This window comes from Protopterus annectens, chromosome 8.part0 (assembly GCF_019279795.1).
Source record: "Protopterus annectens isolate FY-2018-M chromosome 8.part0, PAN1.0, whole genome shotgun sequence".
Lineage (NCBI taxonomy): Eukaryota > Metazoa > Chordata > Ceratodontiformes > Protopteridae > Protopterus > Protopterus annectens.
In genome coordinates, this window is record NC_056741.1 from 1,387,247,080 (window position 1) to 1,387,265,600 (window position 18,521).

Genomic DNA, 18,521 nt, shown 5'->3' on the forward strand with positions numbered 1-18,521 from the left:
TGAGGATCAGATCTAGAATGTTTGCTCCTCTTTTTTATGGACAATTTTCTCCAGGGCATTTGAATTCACAAAGTCGAGGAACTTTTGTACTAGCGAGTTTGGGATAGAGTAGGTTCCCAGTTGATGATGGGATAATTGAAATCCCCCCATAACCAGTGTAGTCGGTAAAATTTGAATTGTCTTCAGTTTGGTTAAGTAAGATACGGGGGTGTCATGACCCATGGACGGGGATCTGTAACTGGCTAGAACTTGAATTGGGGGTCTTACCCATCGTAACCTGGAGTAACTCCATGAAGTTATCCAGTCTAACTAGACGTGAGGTGAATTTATCTCTAATATAGATTGAAACACCGCCTCATTTGGTTTTCCACATTCATTTTGCGGTCTAAAGGTGTGAAAGGCATTGTAGCCTTGCGGGGCCGAGGTACTCTCTGAGGCCTTAAACTAGGTTTCTGTGACTGCACAGACATCTGCATCTTCTAGTGATAGAAGTGCTTCCAGTGAGTGCAGTTTTTGGTTTAAGCTCCAAGAATTTAGCAGCATGACCCTTATTTTGTTCTGATTGGTTAATTTGACATCTGTAATGTTGTTTTCGAGACCTTGCTTAAAAAGGCACTTTGGGGGAGGCAAGAGCCTTTGGCAGCAGCCAAAAGCCTAGGGGTGCAGGTAATCATCTCTGGCAAAGCAGCAAGGTTTGTCAACCTGGCTTCCCAGGCAGACAGGAACTGGATCCACTTGGAATGACACCAAAAGCTAAGCCAATTATTGAAATCGATAATTTTTTGTTTATACCGTGGCATCATTCTAGGTGAGGGTGGGTAGTATGTTGTTCAAAGCTAGGACATACCTGCCTGGGGCACATACTCCGAGAGCTTGACCATGTCCCTCTTCATATAGTCCAGGGAGGTATAGCTCAGGTCATTCACACCAACATGAACTGTGACAGAGTCATAACGATACTTGTTGCTGAGAGACCTGAGTGCATGAGTGATTTGGCAAATCCTGGCACTAGAGAGGCAGCTGACCGTGACTTTCTCCTTGTCCAACCTGTTGAGTGGGACATCCATCTGTCTAACTATTGAGTCTCCAATGACAAGAAAACTTGTTTTCTGAGTATTATACCTTACTGGCTTGGTGGGTGAGACACTGGTGTTGCTGTGTGTCATGGGTGCTGTGGAGACTGTGTTAGCTGTAGCAGACCTGTGTTTGGAGGTCTCTGGTGTTTCAGTGCATTTTTCAAGAGAACCTCTGCATATGTGGATTTATGTGTTTGATGTGTACTATGTGTATGAGTAGTGGTATTTTGTGAATATGTAGTGCTGCGCAAGTTGGCAACATTCTTCATGTTACTGTTTTGAGTGAGAGAGAGAGAGCATGGATTCTAGATTCTTAATGTAAATGCATCTCTCACACACTGTACTAGACTGTGTTATTAGTAGAGGGTTGTCTGTGTACATGAGGCAATTGCTACACTGCTTCAAGAGACTCAAGTCAACAAGGTTGGCAGGAGAAACAAGGCTAGTCCAGTTGTCCATAATGCTAGGTTGAAGACTGTTGTCACTAGGGGTGGCTTTTCAGAAACTATCATGGAGGAGCTCGGTGAATGGATATTTCTACCTAGGTTTTAAATGACAATTTGTTGAATTTAATTGTTCGGTTTTGGTACACAATTGCTTGGTAGTGAGCGGTGCTGCACAATGGGCAAATAAGCAGAGCCCTGCTCAGATGCAGGGCCTAAATACCAGAAACTAAATCTTGAAATAAAAACTCTTAACAAAATTCAAAAAGACAAATGAGGATGCTTATTCCAAGTTCTAGACTAGCCTCCCTTTACCAGTCAGGTGCCAGTTGAACACAACTCTCTCACAAAAGTGCAGATAGGCACCTTCCAATCCAAGATGACCTGAAAAACCTGCACAGAACAAACAGACCCTACATACAGTTCCAGAAGAAGCAGGCCTGGATCTGGACAATGCTAGCTCTACTAGCTACCCTAGTTTCAGCAGGAAACACTAGAGAATATGTAACGCAGCAGAAAAATAGCAGAGAGACTGAAAAATGTTTAATACAGCAGAAAATCAGCCAGGAGGCTCTAAAGATCTGAAGCTGCTAGTGGCTTTGAGGAGGATTGTGTAAGGGCATGAAGCATCACTGTAATGTCCAGGGAGAACAGAATCTCTTATGGGAGGTCTAAGAAGGAAGGTTCCACTGAGAAAGGCGTTAGAGGCCATAGGTGTCTGATTATAGTCAAAGTGAAAATTAGAAATAGCTGCCAATTATACCTTTATAGTGGAGAGATGAATTTTTATGAAACACTTGTGATAGAAAATCCAGTATTGAAGGAAAAGTGGCAGAAAAAATATCTCATTCATTTCCACAGCCCAGAATAAACTTCTGTATGCCTTCCTGGTGCTGGATTTCTGAGAAACTGTTAAAATGTGTACTTCCTTTTCTGAAAACCTAGCATCTCTGGCCATTGATAAAATTGGATTAACCAAGCGGTTAGTTTCAAGGTGTCTGTGTTCAGGAGCGGATACCCGGTGAGTTGGATAGAAGGTTTGGGCTGTGAGCCAATGTCCATGGAGGACATAGTAGATGAAGCCATAAAAAAGGGAACCAAACTTGTCAAGACTAATAAGGGTCAATGACAATTACTTTCGCCTTGCACTTTCTGGCTTTCTCAGTGAACTTTGTGATCAGTGGGAATGGGGAGAAAAGTGTATAGAACTCCAGGGCCAGTTGTGTATCCGAAAGTCTTTCGATTACTGACTCTGAGGAGCATTGAGGGCAAAGTAACTGCTGCACTTGTTTAGGTGGAGTGAGAACAGGCCATAGCAAGGTTGGGCTCAGTGATGGAATATTTTGTTTGCCACTGCCCAGTTCAGGGCCTACTCCTGAGGAAGATAGACGTTTTCTATTTAGCTTGTCCACTAGCACATTGAAGATCCCAGGGGGGAGACATTACTCACTACCAAACCCTTATGACTTCCCAACACAGAAGATAAGATCTGAGTCCCCATTGTTTGCTGATGTTCCAGATTACTGACATGTCCATCTGTATGGAAATCACACCATCTGGCAGAGAGTCTTGAAATGTCTGCTAATAGGAGTTCTCTCCTCTCCAGAACATTAATGTGAAGATTGGCTTCTGATGGTGTCCAGGTACCTTGAGCAGTCTTCCCTTTGTAATGCCCCTACCCTAAAAAGGAAGCATCAGTGTTTACCACAGCCGTCGGAGGAGCGGGACAGAATGGATGGCCCTTGAACAAATCTGGATAAGATATCCAACAGCTGATATAATCTCGGCAAACTGGTGTGCTTAGTGAATGATGTGGTTGTGATCATTGGACTGATACAGTCCACTGAAGAACTCTCATGTGGAAACTTGAAAGGGGAACAAGTGTAATTGCTGAAGCCATAAGACCTAATATGTTAGGATCAGTCTGACTGCGAGCTAAGGATGGGCCAAAATCTGATTTGTGACTTCTCTAAGAGAATCCTGGAGTGTGGTAAGATGCTGCAGATGACATCCAATGAATTCCAATAACTGAGCTGGATTTAGGTGGGTCTTGAGATTGCTGACTGTGATCCCCAAGTGGTGAAGCAAATGGAGTAACGTGTCCTTCTACTGATTAAATAGATTCTTGGTCGGAGTGGTTAGGAACCAGTCATCCCAGTACGGTAACATCTGGAACCTTTGCAACCTGAGATAGGCTGTCACTGCTGCCATGCATTTGGTAAACAGCCAGGGGACTGTGGTGTGACCAAAGGGCAGAGCTCTGAATCAGTGATGATTTCTCCATTTCAGACTGGGAGCCAATCTCCTCAAATGCTTGTTTATCTTCACATGAAAATAAGCTTCTTGGAGATCTAGTGAGCAAATCCAGTCATCTTTCTTGAGTAGAGGTAGAATGGACTGAACTGTCATCATCCAGAATTTCATCTGTTATACAAACTGGTTTAAATGACTGAGGTCCAGAATTTGTCTTGGGTCACCTGTCTTTTTAGGAAGTAAAAAGAATTTTGAATAGACACCAGATCCTAATTGATCTGGTGGGACTTACTGGATGGCTGTTTTTTTCTGACAGTTTCTGGACTTCTGCTGTGGCAGATTCTATTTGATGGCACGGCAAAAGGGGAATCCATTTTCTTGGTTGTGGAAGATAAAGAAAGGAAATTGTATATACTTTGGTGATTATCCGCAACACCTATGAGTCCGAAGTGATGGCCTGCCAGGTTAGTGGATGCAAGAGTAAACGCTGCTGACTGTGTCCTGAGTGCAGCAGTCAGGCAAGGTTTCTGGACTGCTGAAAGAATTTCTCTGAAAAGGGTCCAGAAAATCCTTGGTTTAGCAGCCCGCCTTGGCCCCTAGGGTGACATCCATTGAAACCCCCTCTTCCTTACCCACAGGAGGGTTTATCTGAGGAAGCATCTTTGTTAAAGCCCTTTGATTTTCTGAATCACATCTTTCCTCCTAGTTGATTCCTGGAAAGGTCCTCTGAAGAGTTGAGAAGCAAATTCGCACTGCAGACATGGTCTTACCATTCTGCTCACTCCTGGTGAGTGTGTCCTTAACCTTTGGTCCAAAAAGATTGTAACCATCATAAGGGGCATTAAGGAAGGACTTCTTGTAGCCTTCCACAAAGTCGCATAACTGCATCCAGGCATGACAATGTATGGGTTGTCCTGGTGCCTGCTGCTTGCTGCTCTCGCCATTCCATCAGCTGCATTAGACAACAGATGCATGGAGACATTGAAAAGTGAGTTTAGGGTGGGTAGCTGGGATTCCATAGTTTTTGAGATATCCGCTGTCAAAGTTACCTTAGAGAGAATTGGTAAAGTACTTGCTCAATTCTCTCTCTGGAAATGTGTAACATGAACCAGCCTTTGACAGTTGCATCATATCTCTCACTAATATCTAAAGAATCATTTCAGTGCTGGTTATAGAATGACATCGTGTCTGGTCACCTGACTCGGGTATAGTACACACCCTGAAACGCAAGTCCATTTACCAAATCTGTCCAGAGCCCTAGATTCCGTGTTAGGAGGATGAACAGATGTACTGTCTTCAAAGACTTCTTTCCTGGTGGCCATCACTACAACCGTAGCATACCAAGAGACCTTTATTCCAGTTTGACCTATCTTTAGGAGCTGCCAGAATTTTGTCAGGTTTTTTTAGGCATTGGCTCCACTGTGGCAGGCTGGTGTTCTTTGTGTTTCACTGTTGCAGTCATCACTTGTGGGTTATCCCTGCTGAGTAGTCCTCGGCCGGCCTGAATACCAGAGTAAAGGATTTCCCTCCTGCGTTGGCTGCAGGTTGACTGAGACTGACGTCAGAGCATCAGTGCTATAAAGAGAGGCAACCGATGTCATTACATCAGTCTTTCTTGCCATGAAGCCCAAAGCAGAAGCAGTTTGCAAGTGCGTTGGTCGCCTGTTGCCAGAGTGAGGGAGAATTCTACTAAAGCTAAGTGCCCCATTGGGGATCCCTTTTCTTGCACTTAACTGATGAAAAAGTAAATAACTGTCTCTGTTGTAGAAAACAAATACCACACTGACACTTTCATAATCTGTGTGTAACTTGTCTAGGCCCAGGCCATGACGTCCCTGGTTGTCAGTTCTGTGCCTTATTTAATGCTAGGACAATCCATAGGAGAGCTGATTTTGTAGCTAGGCATTTCAAGGAGGTTAGTTACTCACGTGAAAAGGCGTCCATCGATCAATCGACTGCCGAAATTCCCAAAAAGAGAAAAGATAAGGAGAGAGACAGACCTCAGAAGCTTAGGCCCACAGACAACACAAATTAGAAGTCAGCCAGCCTACCTTCCACTAGTTTAGCAGAACTCATTGAGGCACATTCGCAGCCCCTGACGACAGCTGTAGAGCCATTGCAGGCCTCTACCAAGACCCTTCTGGAGTCCGGTACGCCACCAGATCAGGCTCCTTCAACTGTTTTGACAGTTACCAGCACCTCTGTTGGGTCCGGAACCGCTTTGCAGGCAGCGGCTTCCGAGGAGGCTTTTCAGATGACTGATGCCAGGCCTAGAGCGACAGCCACGCCACCAACAAACACCACAAGACTCATTGAATCTGTGAGGCCTAAGAGCTAAGCCACTCCTAGAAGAGCCCCTTCCTCCATGCTCAGTCATCAGTTTCCTCCCTCCCAACCTGCCCAGTCTCAACAGTTACTTAGAATGGCTGAAAATGTAATTACCCTCATCAGGGGTAACCAGCCAACTCCAACTACCCCAGCCAAAAGAAAAAGAGGTCATTCACCTGAATTGCTTTCAGAGTCACAGTCTGAGGACTCTGAATTTCTAGAATCAGACACTGAACAACAGCCCCTGACAACCTTTTAGGATTCAGATGCTGAGGAAGCCATTCCTTCAGCTCCCCTCCCCCCAAGGACCTCTCTTTTGGGGAAACCTAAAGTCACTCCGGGAGCATTTCCATTGGGAGGCCCAGGACTACCCCCAAAGAAAAGGCTCAGGGAGTTTCTGGACTTACCTCAACACAAGACCTTAGCCATTCCACCCATCCTGGATGTGGTGGAAGAAGCCTTCCTGGAGTCTGGCATCACCCCCTGATGCCCTACCTCCTGCACCCAGAAAACCTGACAGATACTACAGGGTTACTGACTCCCACAGGTATCTGTTTAAGAACCCTGCAGCTGACCCAGAAGTCCTTACCCAGGGACCCAAAGGGGCTAGGACCAGCTCCTCCAAAAACCCAATACCCTCGGACAAGGAGAGCAGAGCCTTGACCAATGGGGCAAAAAGGTCTACACTTTGACTACCTTAGCCATTAGAGCCCTCAGTTGCCAATTTCACATGCTCAGATTTCAACAAAACATGCTGGAATTAATAAAGCCAAAAATTTCCACCTTACTAGAGTAGAGAACTAGGAGATTTGATCCACTCCACCTCTCAAGTGGCAAAGCATTCCCTGCACTGCGGATATGATGCTCTAGAAGCCTGTAGCAGAGCTGTAGTTTCAGAATCAGCCATCAGAAGACATGAATGGCTGAGAGAGCAGCCTTTGCCTGACGAGGTCAAATCTAAACTTTTGGACCCACCCCCCTTGGATAGGAAACTAATGTTCGGCCCAAAAGCAGAGGAAGTCATTAAAAAAATGGAAGACAAGGCTAAGTCTATGCAGATAGTCAAAGACTTCCTGCAAGTACAGCCTCCCAGATTCAGCAGGAACTTTCCAACAAAACACTGGTCTTTTCCTGCCCAACCCAAAGCTGTGCCTAGGAGAAGGTGCAGAGATAGGCCCTCCAGTCAGCAGCAACAAAGCCAGCAAAGGCCCAGACAGTGGCCCTCTACCACACCTAGGCAAGGGAGTTCTAAATCCACTTCTTACTCCAAGGACCTACATTGACTCCCTCTCTCCCCTCTGCCCCTCCACCACCCCCACCAGGCTAGGAGGAAGGCTGTTCCTATTCTTAGACAAGTGGCAAACCATCACAACAGATCAGTGGGTAATAAACATCATTTCAAAGGGGTGCAGATTTGCTTTCAAAGAAAGCCCAAAATTTTCAGGATTCCCAGACTTACCTGCATACCAAAGAGTAGAGGCCATCTGCCAAATTCAAAAACTCTGTACTCAGGGATCAGTGGAACCAGTGCCAGAGGAACAAGCAGGAAAAGATTTCTACTCAAGGCTGTTCCTGGTACCCAGAAAAGAGGGTACCTGGCGCCCTATCCTAGACCTATCCACATTAAATATGTCCCTCCAAGTGCCAAAATTCAAAATGCTGACCCTTCAAAACCTGTTACCTATGTTGGCTCCAGATGCCTGGCTAATGACCCTAGGTCTCAGACGCCTACCTCCATATCCCCATTAGGGAATCCTGCTGGAGTTTCCTACATTTCAGAGCAGGCTGTCACAGCACTTTCAATTCTCTGCTCTACCCTTTGGCTTATCTACTCTCCCAGAGTCTTCACCAAGTGCCTTGCTCCCGTCATTGCCTTTTGCAGACAGCAAAACATCCAGATTTACCCCTGTCTGGATGACTGCCTCATTCAGGCAGACACCAAAGAAAAACTCCTGTAAGACCTTTCCTTTGTCCAAATTCTCGTAACCTCTCTGGGATTCACCACCAACAGGGAAAAATCCCATTTCCAGCCCACAAGACAGATAACCTTCCTAGGAGCCCTCCTGGACACATCTGCGCAAAGAGCATTCTTCTCTGCAGAGAAGCAGAGTTTTCTCCCATTTTACTTTTCTCAGCTAGCTCACAGGACACATCTCACAGCAAGGAAGTTCCGGCAAGCGCTTGGGTACATGGCTTCCTGCATCCTTATGGTGCCTTTAGCCAGGCTCCACATGAGAAAACTACAGTGGTATCTCAAGAACCTATGGAGCCAATATTCACAGTCACTGGAACACCAGCTGCCTCTGATCCCCTGCTTAAGGAAGGAACTTTTATGGTAGGCAGAAGCTTGCACCCAGAACAGGGCGTTACCCTTCATCACCATTCCCCAAGGCCAGACCATCACCACCGACGCTTGAGACACAGCCTGGGGTGCTCATCTAGGAGACATGTGCACTCAGGGCACCTGGAGTCAGGGAGACTTTCCCCTACATATCAACATGAAGGAATTGCTTGCCAGTACACAGAGCTATAATAGCATTCAGGAGCCACCTCAGACCAGGAGTTCTCCTGAACAAGGCTGACAACACCACAGTCATGTGGTACATCAAAAAACAAGGGGGGAACACACTCATACCCCTTGTGCCACCTAGCTATGCTTGTCTGGCAAACAGCTTCAGTGATGGGTCTGCATCTGTTAGCCCAATACATTCCAGGGGAGCACAGCACCCTGGCAGACCACCTCAGCAGGCGTGTCCTGAACCCACATGAGTGGCAGCTACACAAGGACACCTTCCTCTACATCATACACCTCTGGGGATTACCAGAGGTAGACCTCTTTGCTACAGTTCAAAACAGGCAGCTAAACAGGTTCTGCTCCAGGGAATTCCATCCAAGAGCATGGAAGGTGGATGCTGTCTCCTTTCACTGAGGCAACCTTTTTGTGTACTCTTACCCTCCCTTACCACTGATTCCCAGGGTACTTCTAAAGATCAGGGAGGAAGGGCCAGTGGCTATCCTCATTGCCCCTAACTAGCCCAGACAGTACTGGTACCCCTTACGTCTCAGCCTAACCAAGGAATTACCCATCAGCCTGCCTCTCACAGAAAAGCTGCCAACCCAAGAAAAAGGATCAGTACTGCACCCAAATCTTCACACACTCAGCCTATCCGCATGGCTTATACCCCAGAGGGGATAACAGGCCATTACTGAGCAAACAGGTCATGGATATCATTAAAGAGGCCAGAAGGCCCAGTACCAGAAAATCTTATTCTGCAAAATGGAAAAGATTCACTTCATGGTGGCAAAATAAGGGTGAAAACAGTTCCCACGTCTCACTCACCTAGGTTCTGGACTACCTAGTGGACCTCGTGCAAAGGGGATTGTCTTACTTCTCTATCAAAATCCATGCCTCAGCTAGCTCTGCTCATTCTCCAACAGAGCAACCTCTATTCTCCCATCCCCTGTTAAAACAATTCCTTCGAGGGGTATCACCCATTATACCTCCTAGGAGGCCATCCACCCCAGCATGGGATTTGAACTTTGTCCTCGAAAAATTGACCTTCCTCCCTTTTGAACCAGCTGCCTCAGCAGAAGTAAAGCACTTCTCATGGAAGACTGCCTTCCTGCTGGCCATAACCTCAGCCAGAAGAGTTTTAGAACTACAGGCTCTCATGGCCATTGAACCTTTCATTATTTTCCATCCAGACAGGGTATCCCTTAGGACAAACCCCTCTTTTATGCCTAAGGTGATAGCTGATGTGGCTCTTAATCAGGCCATCCATCTCCCTACCTTCTTTCCAAACCCACAAAATAGGGGGGAAAGAATTCTCCATACTTTAGATGTGCACAGGCAGTTTAGATACTACCAAGACAGAACCAAGTCTATCAGAAAGACCGACCAACTTCTGGTCAGCTTCACCTCTGGGGCAGAGGGGAAAATTATATCCAAACAGACCATTTCTAAATGGATATCACACTTCATCCATTTCTGCTACTGTTTTCATGGAAAGGTACCTCCCAAATCAGTCAGAACCCATTCTACCAGGGCAGCATCAACTTCCACTGCCTTTCTTAGAGGTGTCCCTACCAGGGACATTTTAGAAGCTGCCACCTGGACATCTGTCCACACCTTCACAAAACACTACCAGCTGGCTACTTTCTCCAAATCCAGTGCAGGCTTTGCTTCAGCAGTCTTGCAGGGCATTGTAGCTTCCATTTAAAGCAATACAAGCCTATTCTCCAGCTCCTTCACTGCATTCTTACCACCCTCCCTTTCAGCTTTGGGAATCTTCCTACAAGTGATGACTGAAGCAGTGAAACACGAAGAACATAGTACAGTTGTGTACACTTACGATAAATCTAGATGTTCAAATGTATTCACTGTTGCAGTCCTGTTTCCTCTCCCACCTTTCCCCCTTTCTTTTCTCCATCTTTCTTATGGCCTTACCCAGGTTGGCCTCCTTCATGTCTTTTTGGAAGTGGTTGGGGGCAAGAAAAACTGATGTTATGGCATTGGCTGCCTCTCTTTATAGCACTGACAACCTGACGTCAGTCTCAGGCAACATGCAGCTGACGCAGGAGAGAAATCCTTTACTCTGGTATTCGGGCCAGCCGAGGGCTACCCAGCAGGGATAACCCACAAGTGATGACTGCAACAATGAATATATTTGAACATCTACATTTATGGTAAGTGTACACAACTGTACTTTTCCAAGCTCTCTGAGCCACCAGATCAATGAGTGCAACAGGAGGAATCACTCAGGCAGTAGAAGAACCAGCTCCAAAAACCTCTATGAACGCAGATTCTTTGGGGGAAGGTGTATCTGTGAACCAATCCACCCCCCTTCTGCTTCATCAATTCTAGGATTTCACCAAAGGTAACGTCTCTGAAGGAGGACCTAGGGGAGCCTACCCTTTCATTGAAATCCGTGTCTTCTGTGCCAGACTCAGGTGATGAATTTAAATGCTTCCTTTTACAAGTCTGCTTCTTATGGACGTCCCACTGGGGAGCCACAGGCAACAGATACGAATCAGAGTGGGAGCTCAGAGACACTTCCCTGAAACTTTTGGATGCTGAATGTCCCTGTCGACCCAGAGGTGCAGAGGTTGAAGCAGAGAAAGAAAGGGGGTCAGGATAGATTAGAGACACCCTTTCTGTTGCTGCAAGAACCCTCTCGAAGGCTTTGAATGCTGATGTATGAGGACTCTAGAGGGGCAAGAGCCAAGACAACTCCACTAGCGCTGACCCATCTGGGATCTGAATTTGACATCAGAGCCAAGCTGTCCGAAGTGGAAGTCTCAAGAGGAAGAGAAGGATCCAAGAGCTTCAGAGTCTATCAGTCCTCTTGGGCTTCATCTCAGACAGTTCAGATCCGATTCTCTTCCCAATCCAATAAGAGTTAAAAGAGAGTGGGGTAAACTCTGAGTTGAAGTGGAGAGCACTATCTGTACCTGTGTAGGTGCTCCTGAGGTGTTTGGATCCATGGTCCGTGGATCCGTGTATTGGATCTACATCAGACTCTTATGTGGTGGTATCTTGATACCTGTCGTCATGTCGATCTGAGGAGTAGAAGCCAAGATAACCCCCAAATGAATCTGCTGTCAAAGAAATCTCTGCATCATCCTGTCGACATTTGATTTGGGAAGACTCCTTGAAGAACAAGTGGATCTCGAGAGAGGCTACCAAAGAAGCCCTAGATTGTCATTGCATGATCGGGAAATACAACCTGGGACTAACTAGCTCCAGTGAGAAAAGTAGCAGAGGTGAAGGAGATCAGATCTGACCAGACTTTGGATCCAGTGGCTTTACAATTTTCGGTGCCAGACCCAAAAGAACTGCCTTTAGGACCGTTTTCTAGGTTTCCCCGTCCTGTTCTCAGGAGTCTTATTTTCCTGAGACTTTTGTCCATCCTTTTCTTTTTCTTTTTGGCTAGCCTTTTCCATAGCTTTGGAAGGAGATGTAGAGGAATGTCATGAACTCTGCTGAGCTGGTAGAAGTCCTTTCAGGACTAGCTTGTCCCTGCAACTTTGGAGAGCCTTGTGACAAAAAAAAGCTCAGGCCTTGCAGTTGGTGTTAAGGTGGGCTGTTCCCAAACAATATACGCAGAGGGAATGGGGGTTCTGTGGAGGAATTTTGTGGCCACACTTTAAACACTTGAAGTTTTTGTATGACACAGTCTCTGTGTATTACAGAAAGACAAAGCACACCAGCCAAAACATCACACATTAGCTAACAGTGGTAAGATAATAGCCTAAATACAAATATTAACACACACTAATAAGTTATGACGCACACTAGATAAATGTCAAAAAAGGTTTTCTTTACAGATTCTAAAGCTCGTAATTGTATTTCTATATATGTATATAGCAAAAATGAGAAATACCTTATCCTAAGATACAGTGCTAAGTTTGAGAAAAACTTTTTTTTGTAAAGAACTGTACTAAAAAGAAAGACAGGTTCTCAGCAGTAAGCTGAAATGGTATAAAGTGAAAAGATAGTGATCGACTTATCGTTGATGTAACACAGGAGATCAAAGCCCTTGAAACGCATAGCTGTTTGTGTCAGGTGGCAAATAAGATCCAGATCCGAGCTGGATCCAAGTCATGTCAGTTAAACCAGACAAAAATAGGATGGCACACATGGATCAATTACAACTTTAAAATAGAAAATAAATTTAATATAATAGATGCCCACTAGTTCACCTCTTGGCACATTTTTGGTTTGTGGGAGGAAGCTGAGCAGAGAGACTGGGAAAACATGCAGACTTCATTGAAAGGGTATCCCAGCAGAGAATCAAACTAAAAATGAAACATTCTGAAGCTTTAGCACTAATCTCTGCATCACTGAGCAACCCTAGTTTGCTTCATACATTAGTAAATATTTTCATTGAAGTAGTGTCTTTTTAATGTGCTTCACTAAAGGTTTCAAGATATTACATACCTTAAATGTGAGCATGTACTAATGGTGAAGAAAGGAATGGGTTACCTTGAGTACTTGTGCTTTTTTCTTCTTCTTCAGTATTGGTAGTTTTATGAATTAAACACCAGTTATATTAGTGTCTCTGGTCTAAAATTGTTTTGAATGACAATGCTTCAGCTTTCTTTTACCCAGGTTGTGTTAGTAGTTATTTTATAGCCCATATTTTTTTAAGTCTGCATCTCATCCTCCTTTGTGGTCTCAGATTCATTCAGCTGTAATATAGGCATCTGGAGTCACAGACTTAAAACCTTAGTCTTCTACTTGCAGTCACCTCTTACTGTTGATATCTTTCTGTGCACATGCTGAGACTGATTGACTGGCCCTGATCTGATTCTCCTTTCTTACAAGCACTGTGTTTCTACCTGAATCCAGTAACTGTCACAGTGCTTTTAAACTTCCCTTGTAAGAGAGATGCCCCCATTCTATCATGACTTTTTGTATATTCCAGCAAAACATGAAAGAGCATGGCAAGGTGCTTATTCCTGTGGTCACATTATGCCCTTTTTTACGTTTTATAAAAGAGTGTTTGTTACTCATTCACTACTCATGTCATTAGCATTGCTTTGATATGTAGGAAACTTAGTCAGTAGTATCAGTATTCCTCCCAGTCATAGGGAAAATGTTTATATGTATATTGTCTGCTGTTCCTTGTTCTTCATAGATAATGTCCTGGACTGGTGCCCCATGAAAAGGCTGATGCTATTATGTCAAGTGATGCCGTATTGCTTAGTGCTAAGAGTAGAACAGACTTACTGCAGATTATTTTAAACTCTGTCATGTGTATTTATTGCTTATTTTGTTTTTTGTCTTTTTGCAGATACCTAAGTATATGGCTTTGGAAACGGAAGGTCTTTTTTAAGCCAACAGTATCTAGAAGCACTGCGCCAAATCGCCATTGTATTTCTACCTGCTGGAATATCATGGCTTCTTTACTCGTCACTTCATCAGTGTGTTCTGTTTTGCCATGTTTTTCATCTTTGCTATTGAATGTGACCAGAAATGTTCTTGGATGTTTTACTAAAGCACGAAAGAACACATTTTAAGTTGAGATGTCATATTGTAATGGATAAAAACAGTTTGAAATCAAAAGCCTCAAAACCCTACTCTTCTTCAGCTCTCTTATTAGGACATTTTGGTGGTCTTGTCAGACAAGTGTTTCATGGATTAATTAGACCATCAGTGTCCACTTTAGAGTGCTTTCCAAGAGGAGGGGTTGGCATGCACAGTGTCTGAGCAATAAGTAGAGGTCTGAACATAACCCCCTAGCCTAGGAGAAGTTTTGGGGGAGATGTGATTTATCATGAATATTTTTTCAGAAACTGAAAACTTTTATTGACATGACCGAATGGACATGAGATCATGCCATGGAGTTTATTTACTTTTTTTTTTTTTTTTGTTGCATGGAGGACAAGTCAGTCACATATCTGGATTGTTACCTTTACTGAGAGTTGCCCTTTAGTGTATGTATGGGCATCAGAGAAGGAAGAGTGGAAACCTTGTACAGCTTAACAAAAACTGCTTCCCATCCCTTTGGTACTCACAGACAAAAGCCGAATGCCTAACAGTGGTGCAATATGCTATTGTGTATTATTATCAGCTGTTTTATAGTTTTGTTTTATTGCCTTTTTATGTTTAACATAGTTGTGCTGTAACGTCGCATTTTTTTCATAGTTTCAGTTCTTCAGATTAATGGATTGCCTTTACTAAAAAAAAGAAGAAAAAAGAAAGTAAAACATTAGCTGGCTTTTCCTACTTTTTATTTCTTAATTTGACTTTACAGTCACTTAATTATTGTTTCATTGTGTGAAAACAAAAAAAAAATGTTAATGACAGAAATGTTTTAACTAAATTTTGTTTTGTTTAAATATTGTTTTTCATCTTTTAGTTTTAAGTGCATATCCCTTTTTTAAATGATGTTGCACTTGTAACCCATTTTCTCTTGTGCCAGTGACAATGTTGTGTTATCTTTTTACAGGTTACACAGTGCACATAATTATTATTATTGTTTTGTATATGAGTACTATATTCATTATATTTGTTGAAATTGGAACCCATTATAAAATGGGCAGGGTTTTGTCACTTCTCAAAATCCTAGATAACTGTAATGAAAGGTAAAAGAATTTTATTTAATACTGCGGTGACACTCAAGGGAATGCCGGAAGAAATGTATACTTGGCTGTAGTTGGTCTGTTATGAAACATAATGTTATCAGTTTCATTTGACGGGGCCAGCCAAATATGACAGCATATCATCCAAGGCTTACATTTCTAAAGCTCTTGTTAGTCTTTTTTCTGTTTTTCAATATGTGGGTTTTATTTTATTTTAAATGTGATATTTCTTTTAATCTTCATTGATATAGACTTGAGTCTGTAGTAACTGTTGAGTGGGAAGGTACCAAGAAACACTGAAACACGTTTTTGTCATGCTGTTTAGTAATTTTGCTTTTTTTGTTTACATGACACTGTATTTATGGGAGTCAGTTGCCATTCTTAGTAGCTTATCAGAAGATGCATTTTTTTAACACATGAAATCTAGTCCAGTGCCATCTCTTTTACTCGTTTCACACTTTTGCTGTTTATTGTTTTTTCTGGTTGCTTTTATTGTAATATTCAAAAAGTGCAGTGTATATTGAATATATATTAATATACTTTGCTTTTATTTCTGTTTTCTGGAAATGACAGAAATATTTTTCTCTCGCCTCATTTCTTTTTTTGACTTAAAAAATGTTTTAGTACCCTTTAGTCCATTGTATGGGTCACTGAACAGCTAGCCCTTTTGTTTTTAAGTGAGGACATTGCTAATAAAATGTCCTAATCGTTCAAAGAAAATCTAGTGTGTTGCCCCTTGTATCTACCACTCCTGGATTGATTTGATTCCCATCATTCTAAACAGATAAGTTTGACGTCTTGGTGTCCTAAGACAGTGAAGAAGGTTTATCACTTTGTCAGACCTATCTTTCATTTGGTGATATAGCGATAGTCAAGTAATTTATGATACTCTGATTGGGTCCTGTGCCCTCTCGCTTCATGTGATGATCACAGTCTGGTGTTGTAGAACTTGTGCATTCCTTAAAATTCATCAAATACATTTATGTTTAACATAAACAGTTTATTCCATTTGTGTTGCCATATTCTGACACGTCATTAAAATGGTTATGAATGTTTTACAAGAAGGTAAGGCAGCTCTCATCTTTTCCATCCATTTTGTATTTTTTCCTCCAGGTTGTAATTAAAGAACCAAAAGCAGTTATCAGTGAAGAGCATAAGAATATTTATATTGAGAAAAAAATGTGTTCTGGGAGTTCTTATGATTTTACCAAAGTAAGGTAAAGAAAACAAACCTAAAGGAAAAAAATCAGACAAAAGTCGACATCTGTACACACAGATCTGATGTTCATTCTTACGAATGGGATCCGAATCAGCCACATATTTCACACTCTTGAACTCCTGCCTCTAGCCGTATTGCCCTGTTCCATCCGGATTGCCAAAGATCTCGATTGCCGCCATTGTGAGCAGATGCAGGTTCCACTATCAAGCTTTATTAGAGATATTTCGTGAGTTATTTAATTTTTGGATTAACCTTTAACTTTGTCTTAACTAGCTTATTATCCTCCCTCCCTCTCAGTTTTTTCTTGCTGGACATTAGGATTTTCCACTTCTTTACTTCTTTTCTTACTATTATCTCTAAATAGTAATTCTCTGTTACCATTGTTGGTATATTTGCTTACACTTATCACTCAAGGGTATTTCTTGAGATTACCCCTCTTTCCTCTTTAAAAAGAATTTCCTTCTCCGATCCATTCAGTGGTTTTGGAGTCCCAGGATCCAAAATCCTTGAGAGGTCTGGTGTTCAATCTGAGGAAAGCCTCTTCCTCCACTCTAATTGTGTCTTTGGCAAGTTCTGCTCCAGTACCCTCTGATCAGAATGGTTCTCTGATCCAAAGTGTTGCATCGTATCTAGGGGGCATAGGTTTTGCTCTGTTTTTGTCAGATCTGTCCATTCCCCTTGAGGCCTTGGCCAATTCAGATCCAGTTCCACCCACAAGGCGCACATCCGAGGAAGGTCTAGACCTAACTTTCGTCTGGAGTTTTGGCTCCTAGAACATGGGTCGAAGTCTTTCTGGGTTTGTCTGCTTTCGATGTGGCAGAAAGGACTTTTTCCGTCCAAAGGGAACCACTTTCTCAGGTTTCAGATCCTATTCCTTTTTCTCTCATTGGTTCCGAGCTCTGAGTCTATCAGACCTATTCCACAGGGATAGTCGGTTCCAGTAAGTGTCTAACCAGTTTCAGTAGAGGAACTTCCCCTGTCTTCTGACACCTCTCCTCAACACTCCATGGAGGAGGTGCATCGGAAGAGAATGTGCAAAAGGAGACACAGTGACTCACCGATGGAGTCTGTCATGGAGGATACCAATTTTCATGGAGTGGGGTCCCCTAGATCACCATTGTATGACATCTCCTTTGCAGATATTTTAGAAATCCTAGCACAAAAAGTTGGCTGGTCTTTCCAAAACCTCTCACCAGAAGAATCAATATTTTTGGAGGCTTTTGGTTGTGGCCTGTCTACGTCTTGGGTTAATTTTTAGCCCTGCCTTCAGACAGAACCCACTGGAACAAAGGATTCCCAGTTGATGCAATTGTGGTGGCAGCAGCCACCAAGAAGGAGCTAACAGAATATTGCTCATCTGTGTCTCCGCCAAACAGGGAGTCTAGAGTATTGAACAGATTTGGAAAGCGAGTATTTTCCTTGGCTATCTTTGCCCTAAGGTCACTAAACTATTTGGCACACTTCACTAGACTTCATAGAGATTTGACCAAAGAGCTTTCAAGTACTCTCTGAGTCTATGTCTGCTGAGGACTACAAAAGAACATCCTCACAACTGGCCACTCTGTTATCCATATCTAGCACTTCAATGAGGTTGATCTCTCAAACAGCTGAAGGAACCTCACAAGCAGCCCGTTCAGGCATTGCCATAAGGAGACATGCCTGGATGCAGCTATGTGACTTTGCAGAGCCTTTTAAGACTTCCTTTATCACCACCGCATTTGATGGCACTTCCTTGTTTGGGCCATCAGTAAAAGAGACACTTGCCTGCAGCGAACAAGATGGAGTCTTCACTGTCCCAACCATCCACAGTCATCTGGATTAGTGGAAAGGGTAAATAGGACCCTTAAAAATAAAATTTCAAAGATTTGTGCTGAAACCCATTTAGTGTCCCGAAGCCCTCCCCTTAGCATTAATGAGTATGAGAGCCTCACTGAATGCCACCAGGTAGTTGGCCATATGAAATATTAATGGGGAGACTCATGGCCCTTCCAGCTACCCCTCCCATGGGAAATACCGATTTAACCTTGTCAGATGATGCTATGATTTCATATTGTAAGAACCTCATTCATGTTTTGCAGTAATATCATCAAACAGTAAGCGCAGTGCTATCCAAAC

The 18,521-nt window shown here is 43.3% G+C and overlaps 1 protein-coding gene across 1 annotated transcript in view; it reads left to right on the forward strand.

The window, feature by feature from the left end:
• SIK3 (SIK family kinase 3) overlaps nt 1–16,251 on the forward strand; it is a gene marked incomplete in the record, with an annotated part of 4,425,276 nt that extends 4,409,025 nt beyond the window's left edge. Inside the window, 1 exon segment of the mRNA XM_044080968.1 lies at nt 13,897–16,251.
• Between the last annotated feature and the right edge of the window lie 2,270 nt (nt 16,252–18,521).